Source organism: Parasteatoda tepidariorum, chromosome 7 (genome assembly GCF_043381705.1).
Source record: "Parasteatoda tepidariorum isolate YZ-2023 chromosome 7, CAS_Ptep_4.0, whole genome shotgun sequence".
NCBI lineage: Eukaryota > Metazoa > Arthropoda > Arachnida > Araneae > Theridiidae > Parasteatoda > Parasteatoda tepidariorum.
In genome coordinates this window covers 54792148-54816245 of record NC_092210.1, presented here as the reverse complement: position 1 = coordinate 54816245, position 24098 = coordinate 54792148, and the positions used below count along the sequence as shown (strand labels likewise).

At 29.0% G+C, this 24098-nt stretch overlaps 2 protein-coding genes across 2 annotated transcripts in view; one reads left to right on the top strand and one right to left on the bottom strand.

Moving 5' to 3' along the window:
- The window catches only part of LOC107443118 (astacin-like metalloprotease toxin 5), a 464016-nt gene that overhangs the window by 127147 nt on the left and 312771 nt on the right, over window positions 1–24098 (bottom strand). The window lies entirely within an intron of this gene.
- LOC107443124 (chondroitin sulfate N-acetylgalactosaminyltransferase 1) overlaps window positions 1–24098 on the top strand; it is a 37603-nt gene that overhangs the window by 11149 nt on the left and 2356 nt on the right. The window lies entirely within an intron of this gene.

Below are 24098 nucleotides of genomic sequence, written 5' to 3'. Positions count from 1 at the left end.
AATTGATAAATAATTAAATCGTTTTTTTAAAGAATAGTTTTAGTAGTGCTTGTGATTCAAAATGAAACTAAGCTCCCTGCATGAATATGAATCACGTTCTAATAAACAAGCGAAAAAATTACACACTTTATAATGCTACTCATTCACTAATATATTTTTTAAAATTAATTCTTTCATTAATTTAGAAAATTAAGTTAGGAAAGTTGATACCACATTTGTTGTGTTTATTGAAAAATTTGATGTTACAGATTCAAAAACATTTTGAGTTTTTATCTAATAATCTCGTTAGTTCATTAAATTGTAGTTATAACTTCTGAGTACCCGCTCTTTGTACTGGATGAAAAAATTTATATAATAAATTAATCATAATTATTAATTATATACTTTTTTTGTAGTGTTGATTAATCAACATTACAGTTTAAAATCAGTATTAATTAACACTACAATATCTTGAACAAAACATTTACTGACACAACTAGTTAAGCTAAAGCAATTCTATCTTTTATATTTTTATTATTTGTTGCCCTTCCCTGCAGCGTTATAATATCAGATTAAGTAGAACATTTTTTTTCTAAATTCATACTTTTAAGATAAAGATGAATTATTTTCAGTATCAATAGGCATAATGCTGCTGAGCGTGGTCTCCAGATAGTAACAAATGTACACACATAAGAATTTTTTCAGATATCTATTACTTACTTACGCCCATCCCTTTGACTTTATGTTATCAGATTTGGAAAACAACATTTTAAAAAGTCCTTCCTTTCAAAATAAAGATAATTATAATCAGTATCATTCGGAATAATGCAATTGCTCGATGTTAATTTCTGATAGTCAAAATTTTCCATATCCAACAGTTTTTTCCTGTACATATCCCATTTGGAGGGTCGTATAAATCTATTTCCACAGAGATATCTTGATACTAATTATAGTTTATTTAGTACTTATGAAAAACACTAATTAACATATCAGCAGTAGAACCTAGTTCTAAAATTAACTAAGCAATATCGGCATAATAAGGTGATTTCTTATGGTTTTCCCGGATTAATATATATATATATATATATATTAATTTAATCCTCAAACTATGGCGGCTCTAGAGGCGCGTGAGGAAATAGTACAGAACGTAATAGAGCATTGGGATGAGTTTTCTATTTTATCTCACGGCAAGCATGGGAATAAGTGTAATACTGCAGTCTAGCATACTGAAATGTCTCGAGCTCATAATTAAGATGGTTTATGTGATTTAATGTCAACCGGCTGGATTTTGATATATGAAGAATTCTGACATTATCGCTGTCATCACTTGAAAATAATAAAGTCTGACATCAAAGTACTTCCGTGCGGGCAACCGATAGACATTGAGATAAATGTGGTTAATACATTGTTTAAAACTAATTAAGGTTTTAGGATTAGAGTAGAGATTGGAGAATTAGAATATTTGCTGTGTAATTGCGCTCTGCATTAAGCTTGATTACCATTAAAATTTGCATGTTGTTCAATATAATTTTGAAGGATGACCAAGCTTTTCGCCAAAGGAGGCAAGTCCTTCGATAAAAGTCGCCGCTCCTCTCAAGCATAATAAAATTCATGTTTTACAAGTATAGCTGTCTTAAAGCTTATTATATCGTTTATATGATATTTAAATAATTTGTCAGTCAGTAGTAAACAAGGTACTAAATAATAAATAATGTGCTAGTAATCCAAGCTTGAAAAATTGGGAATAATCATTAATGAAATACATCTTAATTTTGGCAATCTGCTTTTCCAACAAAAAATAATTTTCTAGTTTATAACAACTATAAAATGATAAATTTAAAATAAAATACTCCAGCAAATCTTTCCTTGAGGCAATTTATTTCAAATTAGCAATTAAATATTTTTTTCTCTTTTTTTGATGCCCCCTAGCATATTTAAAATACTTATTGCCAGAAAATTTTGCTAATTATTTTTAAATAAAATATTTGCTTTTAATTTAAAGAATTCGGTTTAATGTTTTTTTAAGATACAGTTTTATAAACAAATGTATGTTTGTTTTATGATAAAAATAAATTAATTACAAAAGTTAGGAACAAGAAATAGCGCTAATTTAATTAGAAAATTACAATTTAATTAAATTTATTTTTTTTAAATGATAAATTAATAACTGCACGCGTAGAAAATAAAGTTTTTTCAGTGATTTAATTTAAACAGTAGCTTTTCTCGTTTAAAAAATATTTTCATTTTTCTCTCTGATTTTACAAAAAATTAATTTCTAATTTTGAAAGTTTTAAAGGCATCTTTGTTTCCAACAAAAATCTGCAGTAAAATCTATTTTAATGTGTTTAAACTTTATTTAACTACGAAAAATAATTATGTGAAATGCATAGCCCATAATTATAAAACTATTGATGAAAACTGATCATAAAACTTAAATTATATTTAATACAGTTAAATATTTCCAGAAATTTGAAAAATTAGTTTTATATAATATTTGTTAATTTTTTCTTGCTTTTAATACATAACTACTAGTTTTTTGATAGCAAAGTATTTGCCTTTGCATTATATTATTTCATTATGATACATTGCATTATTCGCCTTTTATAACGCTTGTCAACTTGAGATGCTCACAGGGTTTTCGAACTTAAATGTAAGTACTAGTTCAGAAATTAAATAGATTCGATATCACTAGTTTAGTTTGAACTTTGACTTATTAATATTTTAATTGAGTCAAAGCGTGTTTTTGTTCACTGGGTATTGGCTTTCGTTAATATTGTACTTGTTTTTGTGGTCCCAGACGTAAAATAATTATTAAAGGAAATTTCAGTTTATATGATTTTGTTGTAATTTGACTGAACATTTTAAAAATAAAGGATTAAATGTGTATGTTTTAAGCGTTGAAAACAGTGTAACAGCGAACAACAGCGTAACCATAAAAATCTCTACGACATGATATGCATTTATGGTTTTATCTACATTATTAAAAACTGAAATTAATGTTTTATGGAAAATTATCTCATTTTTCGCCTCTTGCTTGTTAAAAATTAATAATAAGAAATATCATTTATCATACAGCTGTATGAGTTCACTGCTGTACTTCACGTACCACATAATAATGAGATTTTTACACTACAGTTAAATAGGTTAAGTGCTGACTCCTGATACCAAGATTTTCCTTGATAAGGGTAAAAAAGTATCAAAAAAAGGGTATATAATCAAGTTTTATATTTAATGTATTATTTTTATTAATATAATTTATAGAGAAAACGAATTATTTTCTATGAAAAAGTCAAGTCGCATAAGTTGTCCAGCTTTCGGATGATCATGATCCGAGCTTAGAAAGTAATTCTGATGTTTGCCATTATTCTATTACAGGTTTACTGTTTTTTGATGAAATTGTGTAGACTGTAGTAAAATATATAGCATAAGAAGTGAAACCTAATTTTGATAGCCATTAATTCCTTAGTTTACGACAAAAGAATAATTTTTTCCTAATTTATTTTTTTAAACATAATCATGATACATTTATTCAAAACATATAGTTGTGGACATATAGATACATGGACATAAAACATAGACCTAAGATATAGACATAAAACATATAAATACATGTTTTAAAAACATATATTTATTATAATTTTATAAAAGAAAATTTCTTTAATATGTTAATCGTAACAAAGTGAAGGAATGCCTAAACGTAAGAAAAATCAGCTGAGCTTAAAGAATATTTAAACATAGGAATACAGAAAGAGCGTCACATTAAGAAACAATAAATGAGAAGCAATTTTTCTTATTTGTAATATACATATAACGATAACCTTACATCATATAACAGTTCAAATTAGAAACAGTTTTTTATCTATCTTCAATCTTTCGTATATTTAAAAATTTCAATTCAAATGTTAAGATTTATCTCTGATCATCTAATCTTTTAATATTTTTTTTCATTATACATTTAAATTAATCATATTTTTACCATCAACCTCCAAGCGTGAGCTTATAAAATGAAAATTTCGAGGAAATTTTTGTACAACAATGGACAAGCAATCATTTTTTATAAGTTAAAAATTCGCAAAAAACCACCTAAAATTGCAGTAACCTTCGAAGAAAAAACTCGCTTTAATTTCATAAATTAAAATGATCCTTTAATCACTGCAAATTTCAACAGCGTAGTTACATTTCTCAGATCTTCTGAGTGACCCGCTTGGTAATTTTGTCTACAAATTTAACCATTTAATTTTTAAATCATTTTTGAATGTTAATTTTCTTTAACTCGCACATGGGGATTATATCAGGAGACTTGCCCTCCAGGTTGGGAGTAGGGTATAGGGTTGACACATATATCCTGTAAAAACTTCTTGTAACGAAATCCTGAGAAGAAAATGGAGGAAAATTGTATCGCAACATTTGAGAGAAAAATTTTGCCGAGTGTACTTGGTGGTGTAAATGAAAACAACAACTGGAGAAGGAGATTTATCTTTGAACTATGAAAGATTCATAAACAATCCGATATTATTAAATATATAAAATAAATAGAATGAATTGGATGACCCACGTGATTCGAATGAGTGATGTCAATACAATAAAAATATGCTCCAGTGCTAAACTCACTGGAACAAGAAAGCGGGGAAGGCAGCAGTTGAGATTGGCTGACTCGGTGGAGTCTGATTTTCTTGCAATTAATTTTATTATATAACCGTCGTTGAACAGTCGACCCAATTTTATTGATTTACGACTGCTAATGTTCAACTCCGTAGCCTTGTAATTTTGAACCCAATCCAGAAGACAAGGGAACTATTGGATCAAGTATTGTGAGAAATTTGCCTTCGTGGAGGACCTATTGATGAAGCTAACCCGCATTTGCGTTACATGGAGAGGAAGACCGCTAGAACCTCCCACGGTTAGCCTGACGAAAAGGGGACTCTAACCCCTGATCCGTCTACCACTGAGGATATTTCACGTTAGCATTGTGGTCAGTGCAAACCGGATGCGAAATTCGTATCGCCTGGGATTCGAACCCGGTTAGGCCTCATTGGAAGGCGAAATCTCTATCCCCTGAGCCATCGCGACTCTATTGCAATTAATGAAAAAAATTGGAGATCAAAGATAAATCGGAAATCATTATGGAGAAATCCTCGGCGGAAGGCATTGGCCCACATTGGGATGCCTGGCCAACTATGATGACGATGAATTTTTTTTACCCATCGAAATCCCAGTGCATTTTCTTCTCAAAATTATAATTCCAAATCTCTAAGTTTTTGCTCACCCCAACATAATGTGGCATGTAGTTTAACACTCGAAACAGTGGCAGCAGAAGCTTTTTCGATTTTTTATTATAAAGAGAAATTATTTCAATCTCCTCCTTTGTGTTAAACATTTATAATAAAATGTTTTCTGTGAATGGAGAAATGTGTATTTAGTAGATTTCCATCTTTATTATTAAAATCACTCATCATCCTAGTTACTTCGTTTTTCTTTTTTTTTTGTTGTCAAAACGTTGTTTTTTTTGTTGTTTTTAAAAAAACAACGTTTTTAAAACAAAAGTCGTGTTTTTCTAGTGCAATGCACATTTAGAATTTTACACTGTTAAAAAGGGTTTCTCAAAACTAATAAAAAATGTGTCAAAATACCGGTGTCAAAATACCGAAACAAGTCGAACAATATTTGAAATTCCCATTCATTCAAAATTGAAACAGCAACAACTTATTTTTGAGCAAAGCGAATAGTTTCATACGTGCTGTTCTCATAAGAAATGAACGAGAGAAATGTTCATTGGCTGCCGGCAGATTCGAACCAAGAGCTTTCGGGATCGTATTAGGGTGCCCTATCCATCATAGTTGTACAGCCCTGTCCAGTAAGAGTTGGGAAGCTTATATAGTGGCCACCCCAAGCATACATTCCATTTGTTTAAAAAATTTTAAGATATAGTCAAGTAAGCAATAAGTGAGATTTAAGATAAAAATTACCGATCTCCTGATTAAGCTATTGGGATCATATTATTCAAATTTCAAACCTTTATAACAATGGTATTATAACTTATTATATCATAATGTGTCATTGCAAGGTCAGTACATAAAGCTTTCTATCTCCCCTTGGAATGTGGAGTACAACTTTAGTGGGTTACTTGAAGCTCTAATAAATCTAAAATTTGTCTTATCTCACACTTTTGTCTCAAGCAAAATCAACGTTAATTATTTCGTAATGTATTTTTAAATTCGTGTTTTAAATGTATATAAAACCACATGTTTCTTAAATAGTTATTTACACTTTTAAATCGTGTTTCTCTGAACTTAAATAATGGAAATTTATCAACTAATGAAATAAATTTGAAGTTATCTATTAAGCCATGGGAAAATAGTGGTAAATTCTGAATATCACATTTTAAGTTATACTATTTGTACAGTTAGTCTTTATTATGGTGAAATGAATTTCTGCCTCATATTATTTTAAAACAAATAACACGAACAAATTAACGGTTGTGCATTAGGTGCCATAAATGTGTAGCGTGGTGACATTAGGTTACTTATCCGTTTTGGAGGATGGTAAAAAACTTATGACCTCCATACCTATATTATACCATCTGTGTTGGTATTATAGGTTTTCATTACCACATTATTTATAATGGCAATTTAAGTAGTATTTAATTACAAAATTTCATCAGGCATAAGTACCGATGTTAATTCGTTTGCCAAAAATAACAATAAAAATATAACGTTTATTTGCTAATTATTTTCACATTAAGTCAACCATACATTTAAATTGCATTTATTAATTTTGGTAATAGATATAAGTTTAAAAAGAAAGTTCTGTATTAAAAAGTTAAATTGATGGAGAAAAGGTACTTATTCTTATACGAGTACCGTAAAAACTGTTATATTGTTATTGACACTGATAATGCTTAATTAATTTTTGAAAGAGGCATAAATTGAAATAAAAAAGTTTTATATTAAGCTAAATTGTGGGAGGAAAGGTATTTATCTAGAATTTATATCCTGAAAAACTATATAATTCGCTCTATTATTTCTGATGCCTAAGATATTTTACTAAATTTAGTAATAGGCACTACTATTATGTTAATTGGTGTTTTTAATAGGTACTAAATATACTAATATTGGTGCCAGGATAGTTTCTATAGGAAGCGTAGAAATTGGTTTTTACAGCCCGTCGGAAGGTATAAATACTGGAGAAACTGATTGATTATGGTCATTTCTGGCTATCAGGGAGTTGACCTCGAGTGAAAGCAAATGATATTGACTAAAATTAATCTTTATTTTTTTTTTTGAATAAACTTCTAAAAATATACTTTGCTTAATCTGATTACATAAAAGCAATATATTATAATAAAAAATTAAAACAGTCTAGCTGAATTAAATATATTGGTGCACGTCTTTCAGTTTTGTGCATCATTTCGTAGTGCTGATTAACACTGATGTATTAACTACGGTATATCTCGGTGTGTAAGTCGACCCCTTATTTATGATTACGAGATAGCAAATTTCTGGTATGTCAGCGTATGTCGATAACTGAAAAAAAGAAAAAGATTGCATAAACATCATGTGTTATTTAAGAAACCCTTCAAGGATATTATTCAATCACCTTGAAGTGAATGGTTGATGGAAGGAGAAAAAACTCTTACAAAAACAGGAAATATCTGTGCTTCTTCTGTAGACAGCCTGTTGTCAAATGATACAAGACGCGTGGAAAAATGTGGATTCAAATGTTATTGAAAAACCTTTTAAAAAGTGTGGAATTTCGAATTCCTTGGACAGGGTTGCAGACAATTTTTTTTGGAACTCAGTAGAAGAGGATAAAGTAAAATCCGTCTCAAAGTGGGATCCGTAAGACGTGAAGATACTGCTAACGTTATTGAGTCCGACACAAATCTGTTCTGGAATCTTCAAATTTGTAGATTCAAGACATTTTTCAAAAGTTTTTATTGTGCTGTATTTTTTTTCAAATTCTCTTGAATAAACTATCGTAATTAGAAGCAATTTTTCTGAAACCTGTAAAGTTATTTGTGAAGAAAATAAGGCGACACAAAACTCAAAATTAACAGCATATAATACATTTAAAATAGTTTTTGAAAGGGGATAATTGATACTAAGTTATCTATCTATCTTATATCTCTATATCTGTCTCATTGTTTATAATGCATCGATATTTCACTACCAACGGAAGTCCTACTTTATTACCGGTGTATATATCGGCCACCTGATTTTCGTAAAATTATGGGGGTAATACATCGAGATATACAGTATTCACATTTTTTTCGCTACGAGGAACGGGTATTTAGCTACTGTATAATATGAACAATTGATAACATATTAACGTTAAGCCTAATTAAAAAATTTTTATATTGATTTATACAAATTTTTTTGTAGTTCAGAAATTAGAGCATAAAATGGGTTTTTCTTCGAAAAAAATGATAGTTTAAAATTTTTTAAGCAAAAACTTTGTTATGCTGTTATATACAACTGTTAAAAACTCTCTCCTGTATGTTTTTAGGATGGGAAGGTGGAATTTGGGGTAGAACTGTATGTTCCTTATGTAAACAAGCAATGTACTATTTCTGGTGTTTAATCCCTAGAGGTTCAGACCAATAGTTTAGAAGTTATAAGAATTTTTTTTGCAGAAAAATTGCAATTTTGTACAAGTTTACACATCTTACATAGCTATACAAACAAGTGAAATATTGTTTCCTATGTATATTTCTCGCTCAATTGAATGAGACCAAACACGAGTTGATACAGATAGTAAAACTGAAAATTTTGATTTGGTTTAAAATGTACTATTTTTTGAATTTTACTTATAATGAAGAAAAACCTTTAGAACTTCAGAACTATTTATCCTATCTACTCGAATTCTATCTCATTCAATTAGGCATAAAATTTTTCCTCGGAAAATATATAATTTTTCGTATAATATATTATAATTCAGATGTTCAGTAATTATAGCTCTTAGATAGTGAAGAAAAAGTGTGCAAAAATCTTGCCAAAAATAGTACTTTTAATACATGTAGGCATATTTTATTTATATATTTACTATTATCTAATTTTTAACCAAAAATTGTAATTTTTATGCAAAACGTCCTATTGGCTCCTGTTTAATTTCATTCCATTTAGCGGAAATAAAATGCATCCATATTTCTGGCTTGTTTAGATAGATATATCAGATAATTAAACAGGTATAAGTACAAATTTGTACTTTTTATTCATAACGCCCTAACAGCTTCTAAGCTCACTAGATCGTCTCGTGATTGGTTTGATTAGATTCAGAACAAAAAATACAAAAAACTCTTATTGGCTGCCTGGAGAATTTTTCCTGTAAATTCCCCCCATTTGCCTCAAAAAAGGGGGGAGCGTACAGAAGAGAGTAAGGGAATTTTCAGGTATTAATTATGAGGACATAACAAGGCGTTCAATACAAAAAAAATCCTTTTGGAAGTAAACGTCTAAGAGTTTGTTTGAATAATTTTAATTAGGTATTAATTAGGCACAGTTGGGCAACTTGGAATATTACTTAAAAAACGCCTCACATACGTAAAACAACCAGTTGGTAGACTGTTACATGTTTAATATGTTAGTATGATATAAGGTGGCTAACATGGATACATGTTAGTATGTTAACTCGAATGGGAAAAATGTCTTGTGCACATATTTCAGTGATGACATATTATTACACATATTTCAGTGAATTGATGAATTCAATAAAACTTCACAGACTCTTTGATTAAAACAGGTGAACTCTATTCGTTCGGGTAGTCCCGATATGTTTTCATCGTTTTGTTTTCATATTTACGATTCATTGATTATTAAGTTGTTGGAGACTCTTTTATGATAATTGCTCTCTTTATGTATCTTTAATTTGTTCTAAATATAGTGTTTAATGTAAAAAGAATTAATTAAATTAAAATTTGTTGTAACAAATTTAACTGTTTAATTTGTTTGTCGTTGTGTTAAAATAGTTAGCATTTTAAAATGAATATTTCAATCAATAGTTAAAATAACATTAAGAAAAATGAATTATTTTGAATAAATATTGCAAATAATGTTTCTAACAATATTCGATTTAATATAAACTTGATTTGAATTTTTCGCTGCTGATATGCAAGGTTAACAACCCCTCAAGTTTGTTTAAAGTTTCGTTTACATTACTTTTACATTAAATCTAAACTCTATTTGCTTGGCGATCATTTATAATTGCAACAGACTACTCATTTTTATTAAGGAACTCTTCTATGACGGTATTTAGTAATATCTCATTAGGAGCAGCTTCACGATCGCCACTAATGGTCGCCATGCTTCACTTAGGAACAATGAAATTGTATCCCCTCATCTCACTTTTCTTCTGTAAAGGACACAATCACCAATTTGGCATGCTTTTCCAAACTTTGTTTGTAGCGTCCTAATGGCAACAGTTTCATAATTACATGACCGCTAAATCAGGTGTGCAATGGAAGAGTAAATTTGCTTTTTGGTCATAATGCAGTATAATAGGAATAAGTAAAATATTCCTATTATTTTTATTTCAGTTTTTATAGATCAATTTTTCAAATTTAAGAATGTATTTGAATTTAAGCCCTGCAGTTTAAGTGTTTGGAAAAGCACTTTAGCTTCAGCTATTTTAAGCTTTTTTATTTAAGCGTTTGAAAAAGTTTTTCTTTGCAGTATTTTAAAACATTTAAAAGTTTCCAAGATGTCCCAAAACTTTCTTTTCACTACTTATTATCAAATTATCAAATTTATAGAAGGTTTTTGAAATATTTTATGAAAACTTCAACTTTTAGTATTCAATTTTCTTAATATATTGTAATGAATGAAATATTATATCATAACGCTGAAGGACATTTTTTTTCTTTATTTCTTTATTTGTTTTGTTGTTTACATGAAATTTTTTAAACGGATTTTAGACATTTACGTATCTCTGATTTGAAATCTGCACTCAGTTTCTTTCTCCTACCTATAGGTTTTTTAATTGACATTTTTAGTCTATATTTGGTTAAAATGTACAAGTTTAATAACGTTATATATAGCAGAGGGCCGTAGAAATGATGCGACAAACTTATAGGGAAGTTAGGAAACTTCACTAGGATAAAAATTGAATAGGAACCCATGCTCGGAAATGTCGTCATACCCCCCTAGGGACGCTTTCTTATTATAAGCTGCTCCTTCGTATGTTTCGGAAAAGGTATATAGCATATAGAAAACAAATTTATTTTCTGCTAATTGTTCTGCAACACATATATCATAGATATTATTTTTTCACAGTTATATTTTACGAATATGTCACAATATTTTCGGTGCATTCGGTGCAATATTTTTTGTATCCAATTTAGTCCGAAGATATTGGACACGGAAACCTTAGAAGTAGTTAATGGATACTAAGAATATTTTAGTAATAAGTCGAAAATTTTTCATCATTATCTATACATTAATAAAACTATTAAAAATGAATGACATTTTTAGTCCATTTTTGGTCAAAATGTATAAACTTAATAACGTTATATATAGCAGAGGGCCGTGGAAATGATACGACAAACTTATAGGGAAGTTAGGGAACTTCACTAAGATTAAAATTGAATAGGAACCCATGCCCGGAAATGTCGTCATACCCAGCTAAGGACGCTAACTTATTATAAGCTGTTCCTTCGTATATTTAGGAAAAGGTATATAACATATAGAAGACAAATCTATTTTCTGCTAATTGTTCTGCAACACATATATCAAAGATATTATTTTTCACAGTTATATTTTACGACTATGACACAATATTTTTCGGTGCATTCGGTGCAATATTTTTTGTGTCCAATTTAGTCCGAAGATATTGGACACGGAAACCTTAAAAGTAGTTAATGGATACTAAGTAATGAGTCAAACATTTTTCGTCATTATCTATACATTAATAAAACTATAAAATTATATTATGTGCCAAAATTATTGTACGAAATTATTTATTATGCAAGCAATTAAATCCAACAAAAATTTAAATATGATATATAAAATGCAGTGTGTTATACATTTTTTCAGTTATATTTTCTAATGTGTCACACTATTTTACGACATATTCTTTAATCAAAAGGTATTGTACACGTAAACCTTAAAACTAATTTATGGATACTAGAAACCTTTAGTAATGAGCAGCTCATGTTTTTTAATTTTCTATACATTAATAAAAATATTAAATTACATTATGTGCCAAAATTACTTGACAGAATTATTTATTACACAAACAATTAAATCCAACAAAAATTAAAACATGATTTTAAGTTTCATACATGATTTTAATAAATTTTCTTCAGTTGGCAATTTTGTTTCAAATGCTCTTTGGTATTTATTGACGGAATATCTTGTTTTACTTAAATGATAGATATCTTTCAAATATTTATTTTTATTTTGCTAAAAATATTTATTTTATATTACTATATTAATTAAATTATTTGAAAACATACATTTGTAGTTTGCTTCACTAAGCTTGCTAAATAATTTATAAAATCTTCAGAGAAAGTTTAAATTTAATAACCAATATTGTAACTGAACATGCTTTTAGTCTTTTAGTGTTTGAGAATGTTATTGTTAAAATTTGTTACATTTTTTTTTCATTGATACCATTTGACGAAAATAATAACATTGATAAACAGAATTTTATTTTAGATGCATTAGTTTACTTAAAAATTATCATAGCAGCAAATTAAACTACAGTTTGATAAAATTTTTGTAAATTTTACAGTAAACAGCTAAATATTTTTCAAGTTGAAAATGACTTTAAGCTATTAACATTATTTGGAGAAGTTATCTATTACTTCAAGCATTAAGTCTTTACTTACAAAAGTTATTTTCGAAAAGTGAAGTGTCTTTTCCATCCTTAAGCTGCTTGCCTTAGAAATATAAAGTGTTCTTATTTAATAAAAGAGTGGGAAATTAATTATTAAGTTTTTGACAAGTGCTAAATTGTTCTCCACTTTCATGCGATAGAAGAAATGAAGTAAAAGAGAAATCTGTTCAAAACCTGCCACATTGAAAAATTAGAAGTAAACATATGCTTCGTAGCCAACTTTCAAATCTTATTTTGTTCAAAAGCGATGAATAATTACGAACGCATATTGCGTGGAGAAGCGAGTGTTTTTGTTAATGTTTAAAAGTTTTACCCTAAACAGTGAAATCATTAGTAAGGAAAGAATAAGTTTATAGTAAATATATTTTTGTGGAAATGAAACTAGTTTTTATGTTGCTTGTAGAAGTTAGAGCGAAATATGTTGCTTAAAATCTTATATAATTTAATTATTTTCGAAATTTAAGTGCCTTAAGTCTGAAGTAAGTCAGATATGAATAATGATTATGTGGCGGTGAATTCGTAATTCTGTATTTTAATTCTTTTTCCTGTAAATTATGTAATTACGTATTTCTTCTTTTCATGTAAATGACTATTATTTGTATGATCAAGTAGCATTAAATAAATTTGCATGTGTTGTTGTACCCATTCCCCCTTTTTTTTAACTTTTTGATTAAATGTTTTGATAATACACAGTAAAAGTTGCAGTGTAATATCTTTGAACATGATGTATGTGTATATACGAATATATTGTATATGCATATACGAATATATTGTACATGTATATACGAATATGATATTGATTAAACTAAAAAATTGTGTCAAAAAATAATTTCAGATTAACTCTAAATTAAGCTGTCATATGCAATTTAAAGGGTGTAATTTAAATCCAAACGTTTATAATGAGAGTTTACTGTAAATAATCATGATTTTTTTAAGCTGTGATAATCGAGGTGATTTATTTAGAATAATACGTAATCCCAATAGCAACGGAAAGAAAAATTTTAAGTCTGATATATCTTTATTCAGATGAAGTAGCAGTTTCCTGGGTTCCACTTTGTTTCCAATAAAATTGAAGTTTCAATTTGCAGTTGCCAATTTTAGTTAAGTTTGGGGAGTAAATAGCTAGTCAGAGAAATGAAAATTGTTAAATGCCTCGTTCTTTAATTAAAACTTTGAGACAGTTTTATTAACGATGTAGAGATTCTGAGGGGAGGAGGTCTGAACGGATTAAAGTTCTATTGTTCGAGAATGCAGTGGAGACTCTTTGCTATAAGTATCCGGTAAAAAATATAGAATACTTCGTATTTATTTCTCAAATTTATTATTTTTACACAGAATTAATACAGAGAATACTACATTATTTCACGTTGAACAAATTCTATGTTATGTAAACCATATTTTATAACCGCCGTTGAACAGCCGACCCCATTTTGAGTTTATGAGTACCAATTCCATAGCCTTGTAATTTTGAATCCGATCAAGAACATAATGGAACTCATTGATCAAGTATCAGGCGAAATTTGTCTTCGTAGAGGACTTTTTGAAGGAACTAATCCGCATTTGTGTTACATGCAAAGGAAAACCACGAAAATCTTCCACGGTTAGCCTAACGGAAGGGGTACACTTACCCACGATTCGTCTACCACTGAGGATACTTTACGTCTGTATGAGCCGGGTGAAGAATTCGTATCTACAAGTCATCGCTGGATTTCGAACACGAGTTACCTCATCGGGAGGGGCGAGCTCCTTAGCCTGAGCTACAACGGCTCAGTATACAGTAATGTATACTTTATCCTTATACAGTTAACTTTTTATAAAAATACGACCAAAAATTCATTTAAGTTATATGTAATTAGCTATTTTCACACACAGAGACTGGGTTTTGCATAGAAATAAATTTCTTGTATTGCTGTTTTGAAATTATTGACAGTTTTCTAATAATTGTATGATTGATTAAAATCTATCAATTAACCATGTGATCTGTGCTTACGAGTTTCATAAATTTTTATACTGCCATCCCATTTCCCATTACATCATTAAGCTTTTCTTTCCTGAGATGAATAAAAGATAAGTTGGATGATGAAGAACAGAAGATGAGGATGCTCGGAGTTTTTGCAATAAATCAACCTCATAATGATGGTCGAGTGACTCAAGTAGGCAACATATTCCTACGCGGTTTTTATACTTATTCTATATTTTATTATCTCTTTGGGACTTAAATTACTATTTTTTGTGCATTATTCAAAATGAAACAATACATATTTAATTAAAATGAAATTTTAATTTAATTATTAGGAAATTTTTAATTTAAAATAAGAATTCCAAGCTATAATAATCCTAAGCGATTTAAGAAAAAAACGCTCTGATCAACATAACTTTCAATGAAGAATTGTCTTCTCGTTTAGACTACAAAATTTATTAAAAATGAGAAGAATTTTGAATTGAGTTGCATAATAACTATAATGGTATAAATATATTCATTTAAATTAATAGAGACGTATTTATGCCCTTAATAGTTTTATTATTAATCTGTATAAAATGTTATGATTCAAAATTATTGATATTTAATAGATTATCGACCTTATTGCTAATCTAAACATGTTAAAAAAATTAGCGTTTTCATGCAATCACTTATGAAGTGTAATACAGTTTAATAGTCTGTCGAAGTCAGCAGATGAAATTTGGGGGATAAAGAACGGTAAAGTTTTAGCTGTCCACATTAGCTCACCTCTCTTCTAATTATTACATACATTTTATATGAGCAGTGATTGCCCTGGGAATAGAGCACTCGCCTTCCAATGAGGTGAACCGGGTTCGAATCCCGGCGATGACTGTTCGATGCGAATTCCACACCCGGCTTGCATCGACCATTGTGCTGTCGTAAAATATCTTCAGTGGTAGACGGATTATGGGTTAGAGTCGCTTTGCCATCAGGCTAACTGTGAGATATTTTGATGGTTTTTCTCTCCATGTAACGTAAATGCGGGTTAGTTCCATCAAAAAGATCTCCATGAAGGTAAACTTCTCACAATACTTGATCCAACAGTTCTATTCTCTTCTGGATTGGGTTCAAAATTACAAGACTACGAAATTGAACATTAGTAGTCTTAAACCCAAAAATATGGGTCGGCTGTTCAACGACAGTTATAATGTAAAATAAAATACAGTTTATATTTTTGTAAAATTTAATAAGATATTCTTTACGAAGAACAATCAAAAGTTTTCATTGAATTTGCATCTACTTCTGCAATCTTTGTGATCTTTGTAGAATTTTGAGGTAAAGGAGACAGAAATTAGATTTTGAATAATGATGGAAAAGTCTCAACTAAATCTTCTAAATGACGGCATAGAGTGAGCCGTATATTCGAAATAAATGTACCATCAAATCGCATTCATTTATTAAATCATTTAAATGAAGACGTCAGAATTCCGAAACTTATTAAATTGATTTCTCTTTTGACATTTGAAATATTTTTCCTTTCAAATTTTCATGCTTTCTATCTTGCTCAGATTATAAGACTGAGTGCTAAATATTATATCCTATTTTAGGAGTAAATTTTTGTAAAAACACAGCAACTTGAATTGCTTGCAATAATTTGCACAATATTATTGAAATAATTTGAATTATTTTTGATCTTTATTTGTGCTGAGATAATAGTTTCGAACCAGATTCAGTTTTTATAATTGATATCTGTGAAGAATGAGGTAATAACATCTTTAGACTTTTCAAATTTTCATAGTTCTATTGTAATAGTAATTTTGTTATAAAACTTGTTTTTAATTTAAGCAAAAATTAGAATTATATTATAGATGGAAGCAGAATTTTTAAAAAATGAAAACATGTAAGTTTTGCAAAAAAAATGTTTTTAATCACTTTATGGAAAATGAAAATTTTTTTCAATAACTTAGGTAGTAAACTTTATTAAAATATGTATCAAAGTTTTTCACAAAATGTTGACATATTTGTCTAGAAATAGTATCAATTTCACAAAATGGTGACATAATTGATTTAAGTAATTAATCTAAGAATCAAAGGTATAAAAATTTATTAATTGAGGTACAACTAGCAGAGGCCTGAGTCTCTAACTTTATACATATACCAAACTTTATACATAGATAATGGTATGACATTGTTTTCGATCTGTTTTAAAAACTAATAAAACATCAGTTAGAGAAAATAAAGTCAAAAGTTTAGATTACAAATGTGATTGAGAAAGGCCGTATAAAAGTTGAAAAATATATAATCTATGTTAATAGAATATATAAAAATATTTTAAAATTATCCTCCTGTATATTTTGCGCATTGCAGACGCTGTATGAATTATTTTTTTCTATGTCACTTGCTTTGTGTAGATTATGATTTAACTTAAGTTACATAACTCATATCAAGTGCTTCGCATCAATTTTTATTTGAATAAAATTCCTTATTATAAACAGTATTTAAGAATATTTTTATTCAATCTAAAAAATTATACGCATACATATGCCTATTTAAAGAAGTAAAAAAAAAACTTTAGTTTCAAGATGTTATAATTTAAGACGCATTGAAGTTTTAGTGATTACTATTAGCTTTAACTTTTAGTTATCAAAGTCATAAAAATTGATATAAATTAATTATTATTTGAATATAATTTCTCATTTAAAACAACATTTGAGAATATTCAAATTCGTAAATTCTTAAGGTATCAGACTTGTTTTGACACTTTTTTGAAAAGGTTGAATTAAAATTTTAATTTTATTTTGTAAGCAAAGGATCATAAATATAAATTTAATGCAGAGTTTAAAAATTTATAAATTAATTTTCAATATAAGTTCAAATTTGAGCTAAAATTTGTCTTTTCATGCTAACAGCTGTACAATAATTTGTAATGCATAAGTTTTAAAATAATTTTTTTTTCTAGATCAATAGTGTAATTACATGTGTTTTTAATTGAAATATTAAAAAATACCCTCAAAAACACAATGAATAATGCAATGAAATAGAAATAAAAATTTTTTTTATTATTGAATTTTTTAAGTAAAATTCTAAATATATCTAAACTTGATAAAAATAACAAATTCTCCCTTACACTTTCGCTTTTACTTCAAATCATCGCTACCATTATATAAGATGTAAATACAAAATTTCAAAAAATTCTATTATAAATTTGTTTTGCAATGTATTTTGACGTTAAATTTTTTTTTCTTCAAAATCAACGTTTTTCAGAAAATGCATTTAAATGCAAGAAAATTCAGAAATGTAAAAAAATTCTGAGAACAAAAAAAAATTAATAATTCAAAAATTAATTAATGAAAATTAATTTTAGCTGCTTAAAAATATAATTTTTTCAAATAAAAAAGAATAAAGTTATTCAAAGCGTAACAAAAAAATTAGTTTCGTTTTCGGTAGTTCACATTCGGTTTCGGTTTCATTTGTTAGCATATGAAAAAACTACTATAACTTCATTTCTAATAATTGGAGGTAAATTTTTTTTATTATTTTAAAAAGCTAATAAACTAAACTTCAAATATGGATAATGGCGTCGTAGTTGCTCAGGGGATACTGTACTCGTCTCCCAATGAGGTGACTCGGGTTTGAATCTTAGCGACGGCTGGCCGATACGAATTCCGAACCCGACACGCACCGACCACAGTGCTGATGTAAAATATCCTTAGTAATAGACAGATCATGGGGTACGAGTCCCCTTGCCATTAGGCTAACCGTGGGTGGTTTTTGTGGTTTTCCTCTCCATGTAACACAAATGCTGATTAATTCTATCAAGGAGTCCTCCCCGAAGTCAAATCCAGAAAGTTCTTGATCCAGTAGTTCTTTTGTCTTCTGGATCAGGTTCAAAACTACACTGCTTTGGAAATGAACATTGATAATCGTAAACTCGAAATTGGATCGGCTGTACAACGGCTGTTATTAAATATAATATAATATAAAATATTAAATAAAATAAGGATAATAAATTTTCGTCCAAATTTCCGATTTTTCCAGTTAGATACCTCAATTAAAATAAAGCAAATACGTATTTTTATTTTTAACAACTACACTTACAGCTTTTGTTAAAAAAAATAATAAGAAAATATTAGCTTCGATATATTAAGTTTCTGAATTTCATAACTTTAAAAATATTTACGACCTATTTCCAAAAAAGACAAATCTTAAATAAAAAGCAGATCACATCACTATTCAATTTCAGAATACGTAATGAACTTGCATATCACATTTCCAATTTAGAATTCGACTAGAATATCACTTCAGCAAAGTCTTCACGGTCGGTATCATATTCGATTCCGATAATCCTCATTATCGACAGTGCCATACATAATCAGATATGGAAGTGCACATGGATACATTTACAGACGGAGCAGAATTAATGAAGTCCTTGTGAAACTGGAAAGAGATATGAGTGCCATGACGTGGATATGTGACTTTCCTCAGAGGGAATTATTAAGTGATGTGAAACAGAGGTGTTAGATTTCAAACTTCCTACAACGGAAATAAACAAATATTTTGTTCGGATTTACCAATAAATATTCAAATATCATTCCATTAATTTTAAGGCTTAAGATTTAACGAACTTGTTTCAAATTGGTACAGCCCGATTACATTTATTATTTTTATTCGGCTTTAAGTAATATCAATCAATAATTAACAAATTACATACTGTACAGATAATTAACACACTGTACACTTTAAAAAAATAAGTGCATCTCATCACTAAACTTGGGGCTGATACTTTACTCCAAGAGAGGAACCCCATAGGTAGAAAAACCATAGGTTTTGGATAGGTACATCATAGAGGACAGCTTGGCTCTCGGTGTTTCACTATGCCAAGAACCAAGGATTGTTCCTGGTGTAATGGAACACCAAGAATGTTCTTTAACCCAACCTGGTGGTTAACTGCAACCATTTTTGTTATTAAAAAACGCAAACATTTATAATTACTATTAGACTCCGCCCCCGGTTTGCTTTGCTTACTAAATCCTGTGATTACCAATTATTACTAATGGATTTTGGTAATAATTGGTAATCACAGATTACCAATTATTGCATTTTGAGGTTGACTAAATTTTCACAAATCAGTAACATTGGAAATCGTTACACAAAAATCCTCCCTTTCGAGAGTTATTATTCAGTGACGATGCATCACGTTGTGGAAAAACAGTTGATGTCCAAGCACAAATTCATTTTTTTCAGAAATAGCTTTAATGGATTTGAACCCTTGATTCTTCCCTTGATTTCTTCCCCTTGATCTTCTGTAAAGTTTTTTTCTTAGAAGTCGATACAAAACTATCAGCTTAAAAAGGCGACACAATAAACAGTAATAAATGAAAAGTAGTTTTACTTGTTAACAATATATAACGAATAACGATAACCTCTTATCGTATACAGTTCGCATTGGAAACAATTTTTATGTCTCTTCAGTCTTTATATTTTTAAAAATTTCGATAAAAGTGTTAAGATTTATGTCTGGCAACATCTAAATTGCTCTTATTTTTTATTTCTTCATTTTTTTTTGTTATATTTGATATGAAGCTAAGCACGAGCTTATAAAATGAAAACTGCGAGAGCGATAAATTTTCTACAGCAATGGATAAATAATAATTATTTAATGAAAAAAAATTGCAAAAAAACACTTTGTGATTTTATAAGTTTCGAACAAGTATGATTTTTGAAGAAAATCTGCAGTTAAAGGTATAATTAAAAATAGTCATATTAGCACATCAAATTTCAACTCTCTGTAGTTGCCTTTCAACGGACAGTAGATCAACCAACTCATTTTTTTTTATAACTAGAAGTCTTAGAGTTAATGCTTCTTGAAATAATAATCAAATAATAATTTTTTTTGTGTCGAACTTCTTGCACATTTTAGTAATTTCAAGTTTCTAAATATTTATGAATCTTATTTTGAGTCGGAAAGCAAAAGGTAATTTCAAACAAAAATAACAGTGAAAAAATTCGCGAAAAAAACCCCTCACTTAAAATAACTATAACTTTCAAACAAGTTTGAATATTGGAAGTCTGAAAAACAAAATTCTGTGACAAGTTCAAAAACAAAAATGGTCCTTTAAGGTATGTTGAATTTTAACTCTGTAGTTGCATTCCTTCGGCCTGTAGAGCATCCTGTGTGATGTTTTTCCCAACAGGTTTAACAGTTCATAATTCTCGAACTAATTCTGAAATACTTTTTTATTCCAGCTTAATTTCTGCATACTCTACAATACAGAGTAATTTTAATTTTCTAAAAGTTATGGTTTTTGCTCATTAACCCCTTAACGATCGGTTAATTTTCAAGAAAACTGTCATAAAAGTGTCTATTTTGTCAAATACACGTATTTGATTAGTGATAGTATCTAGTTTAAAATAAACTAATTATTTGCAATAACCTTAAAAATATCCTGGTACTGCTATATTGTGTGTAAAATGAGAAATAAAATGTTTTCCGGGCGAAAGAAATGAATTAGTTTTATTCTTATTGGCACGTTACTACTGAACACTCCAGCCCGTCAATATCACGGGAGCGAGAAATAGCGAGCGAAAACTCACCCCGTCATTTTCACGGGAGCGAGAAGGAAGGGGTTAAAACAAAATGCAACGTTAAGTTGAACACTCAAGATAGCGGAGGTGTCTGCGTCATGCATAGTTTGAATGAGATTAGTGTTTTCCACTTTAGGTGCTTAGATTTTACTAAATCTATTAAACTCTACTCGAAAGCTCCATTTAATGCTAATTTGAAAAAAAAATGCTCTTTCACACAATATCTTGAGTTGTTCTACGTCAAATTCAAAGACATAACTCATCACCGTTTTTAAAGAGCAATCGAAATTCCATCGCAGAAGTAACTTTACTGACTCCAATGTTTATTAAATCTTATTGTTATTATGAAAGTTAGAGTTACTAAACACTAATAATGGTGACAACTATTTTTCAGATGAAAGTTGTGTGAAGGAATTTTCTTGGTATTTAATGACTCCAAGAACAATGCTAGATGATTGACTGCACCAAGAAATAATTTTAGCGTTTACTTCACCACTTTTAAAGTAATGTAGTTGCCACAATCTTTAGTGTTAAAATACACCAAATGTTTCCCAGCGTAGGAGTACCTTAACTTTTCGAACTTGTTGCCCCCTTACGAGATCTAACTATACCCCGTCATATAATATTTGCTTACAGTAAAATATTTACTACATCTAATCCACTTTTTGTACGTTTTATAATTGCAAGACAATGAAACACAGAAACTGTGGAGGAAAGTGGTGAGAATATAAAAAACATTCAGTTCAACTCATACTTAATACCCACTAGGGCAATTAATAATTTTAATAAATATGAATGCAATAATAATAATATATAGTATCATAAATTTCATAAAATTTTTATTATTGGTCATTTTCGTGCGACATTTGTTTTTTTTCAGAATAGCGAATGCTAAAAACCCATTTGCGCAGGTATGATGCATCAAAGGAAAAGAGAATGCTTGAAGTTTCTCTTCCCTTAGGACAGGATACTCATTTCTTACATACCTTTAACTTAACCCTGAATTTTTTTTAAAATAGCCTATGAAAAAATTAACATTTTTAGAGTCATAAGAGCCTTCATGGCATTCCTCGTCTAATTCTATGGTACTTCAGGGTCTAAAAGCACTAGCACACACTTGGGGAGCTTCTCATTTTTAAATACTACAGTTTTAAGCAGCTATAAAAAGATAAATATCAGATTTGAAATCATAAACACCTCGTGACATTCCTCGTCTAATTCTATGATACCTCAGGATCTGAAAGCACTAGTACATACCTGGGAGCGTACTAGTGCTTCTATAAATACTATAGTTTAAGATAGCTACGAAAGATTTATATCAGACTTGGAATCATGAAAACCTCGTCTAATTTAAGGGCACCTCAGGGTTTCAAAGTTTTAGTATATACTTGGGTAGCTTCTTTTCCTTAAATAATGCAGTTTTAAATAGCTATGAAAGGATTAAAATCAGACATGAAGTCATGAAAACCTCATGGCTCTCCTCGTTTAATTCAGCTAAACCCTAGTCTAACACACTTGGGGAACCTTTTTGCTTTTGAAAAGTAAATCGCGTGACTGCTTTAGTATTGCTCACAATACCTGTGTATTCCAACATGTGCGAAAAAATTATTAAAAAAATAGTAGCCAAAATTTTTAATCAATCATAAAGCGCAAAGGAAATAGCATATGTATACCTCAATAGAGGATTAAACAATTAATTAAGGAAAGAACTACCAAATAAAAAATATACAATTGTAAAATAAATATTTATATCTTATTTGTTCATCTTTACACCAAAGCCGATTCAAGTAAGAGAGTTAATTTATTGAAAGTTATGAAATCTCTGTGTTCTATATTTTAAAATCTAATCATTTGCAGAATGTTGAATGTTTTATACCAGTAAAACCAGTCTTTATCTTTGTATTAAAATCAGACATACCACAAATCACTTTTCGTGCTGTGTAAAAATGCTTAGCAATAAGTATGAAAAATTACGGAAGAGAATAATGCAAAACCAAAGCTAAAATACATGTAAAAAATATTCTGGAAGCTTTAAAAGTTCTCGCAAGCTTAAGTTTAACGATCTTGCAGATCTAAAGCGATATTTTATTTAAATTCAATGGATTTTGGGTAAATGTCTTTTTCGAGTTGTACCATATGTTCCTGATTTATCCTTTTATTTATCGATTTTCTAAGCTGTTTAACATAATATCTGGTGCATATTTGTCTGGATTTTGGAATTCTATTTTATGTAAGCCAACCATATATCTTCCGTTTCTTATCACGTAAAATATTAAAAAAATCATGCTAGCTCTCATCAAAAAAAATAATATTTGCAATATTTTAAAGGCAGGTATTAAAATGTTTTCAAAATTTAAATGCAGTATTTTTCTTATAATTTTGATAGACTTAACGTTTTCAGGTAAAATGAAAAAAAAAATGCAATCAGACAGTAAATATTAAAAAAATCACTTCTCTCTTAATAAGCAACAAGCATAGAGTTCATTGTATGAGCGCTATAATATTTATAAATAATTTGTGATTAATATGTGCACATTTTCTAACTTTCAAAACATTGCTTACTAATAATATTTAAACACCTGAAGATTTTTTTCCATGTTTATTTTAATATTAATTATTGAATCCACGTATAGGCCAATAATTTTTAACTTTGATCTGCAACGAAAATAAGAACACTAAATATTGCAGTTATAAGCATTCAGAGAATTTTGGTAACTCCAATTAAATTTGGAAACATTTAATATGGCGTGGTTCAATGAAT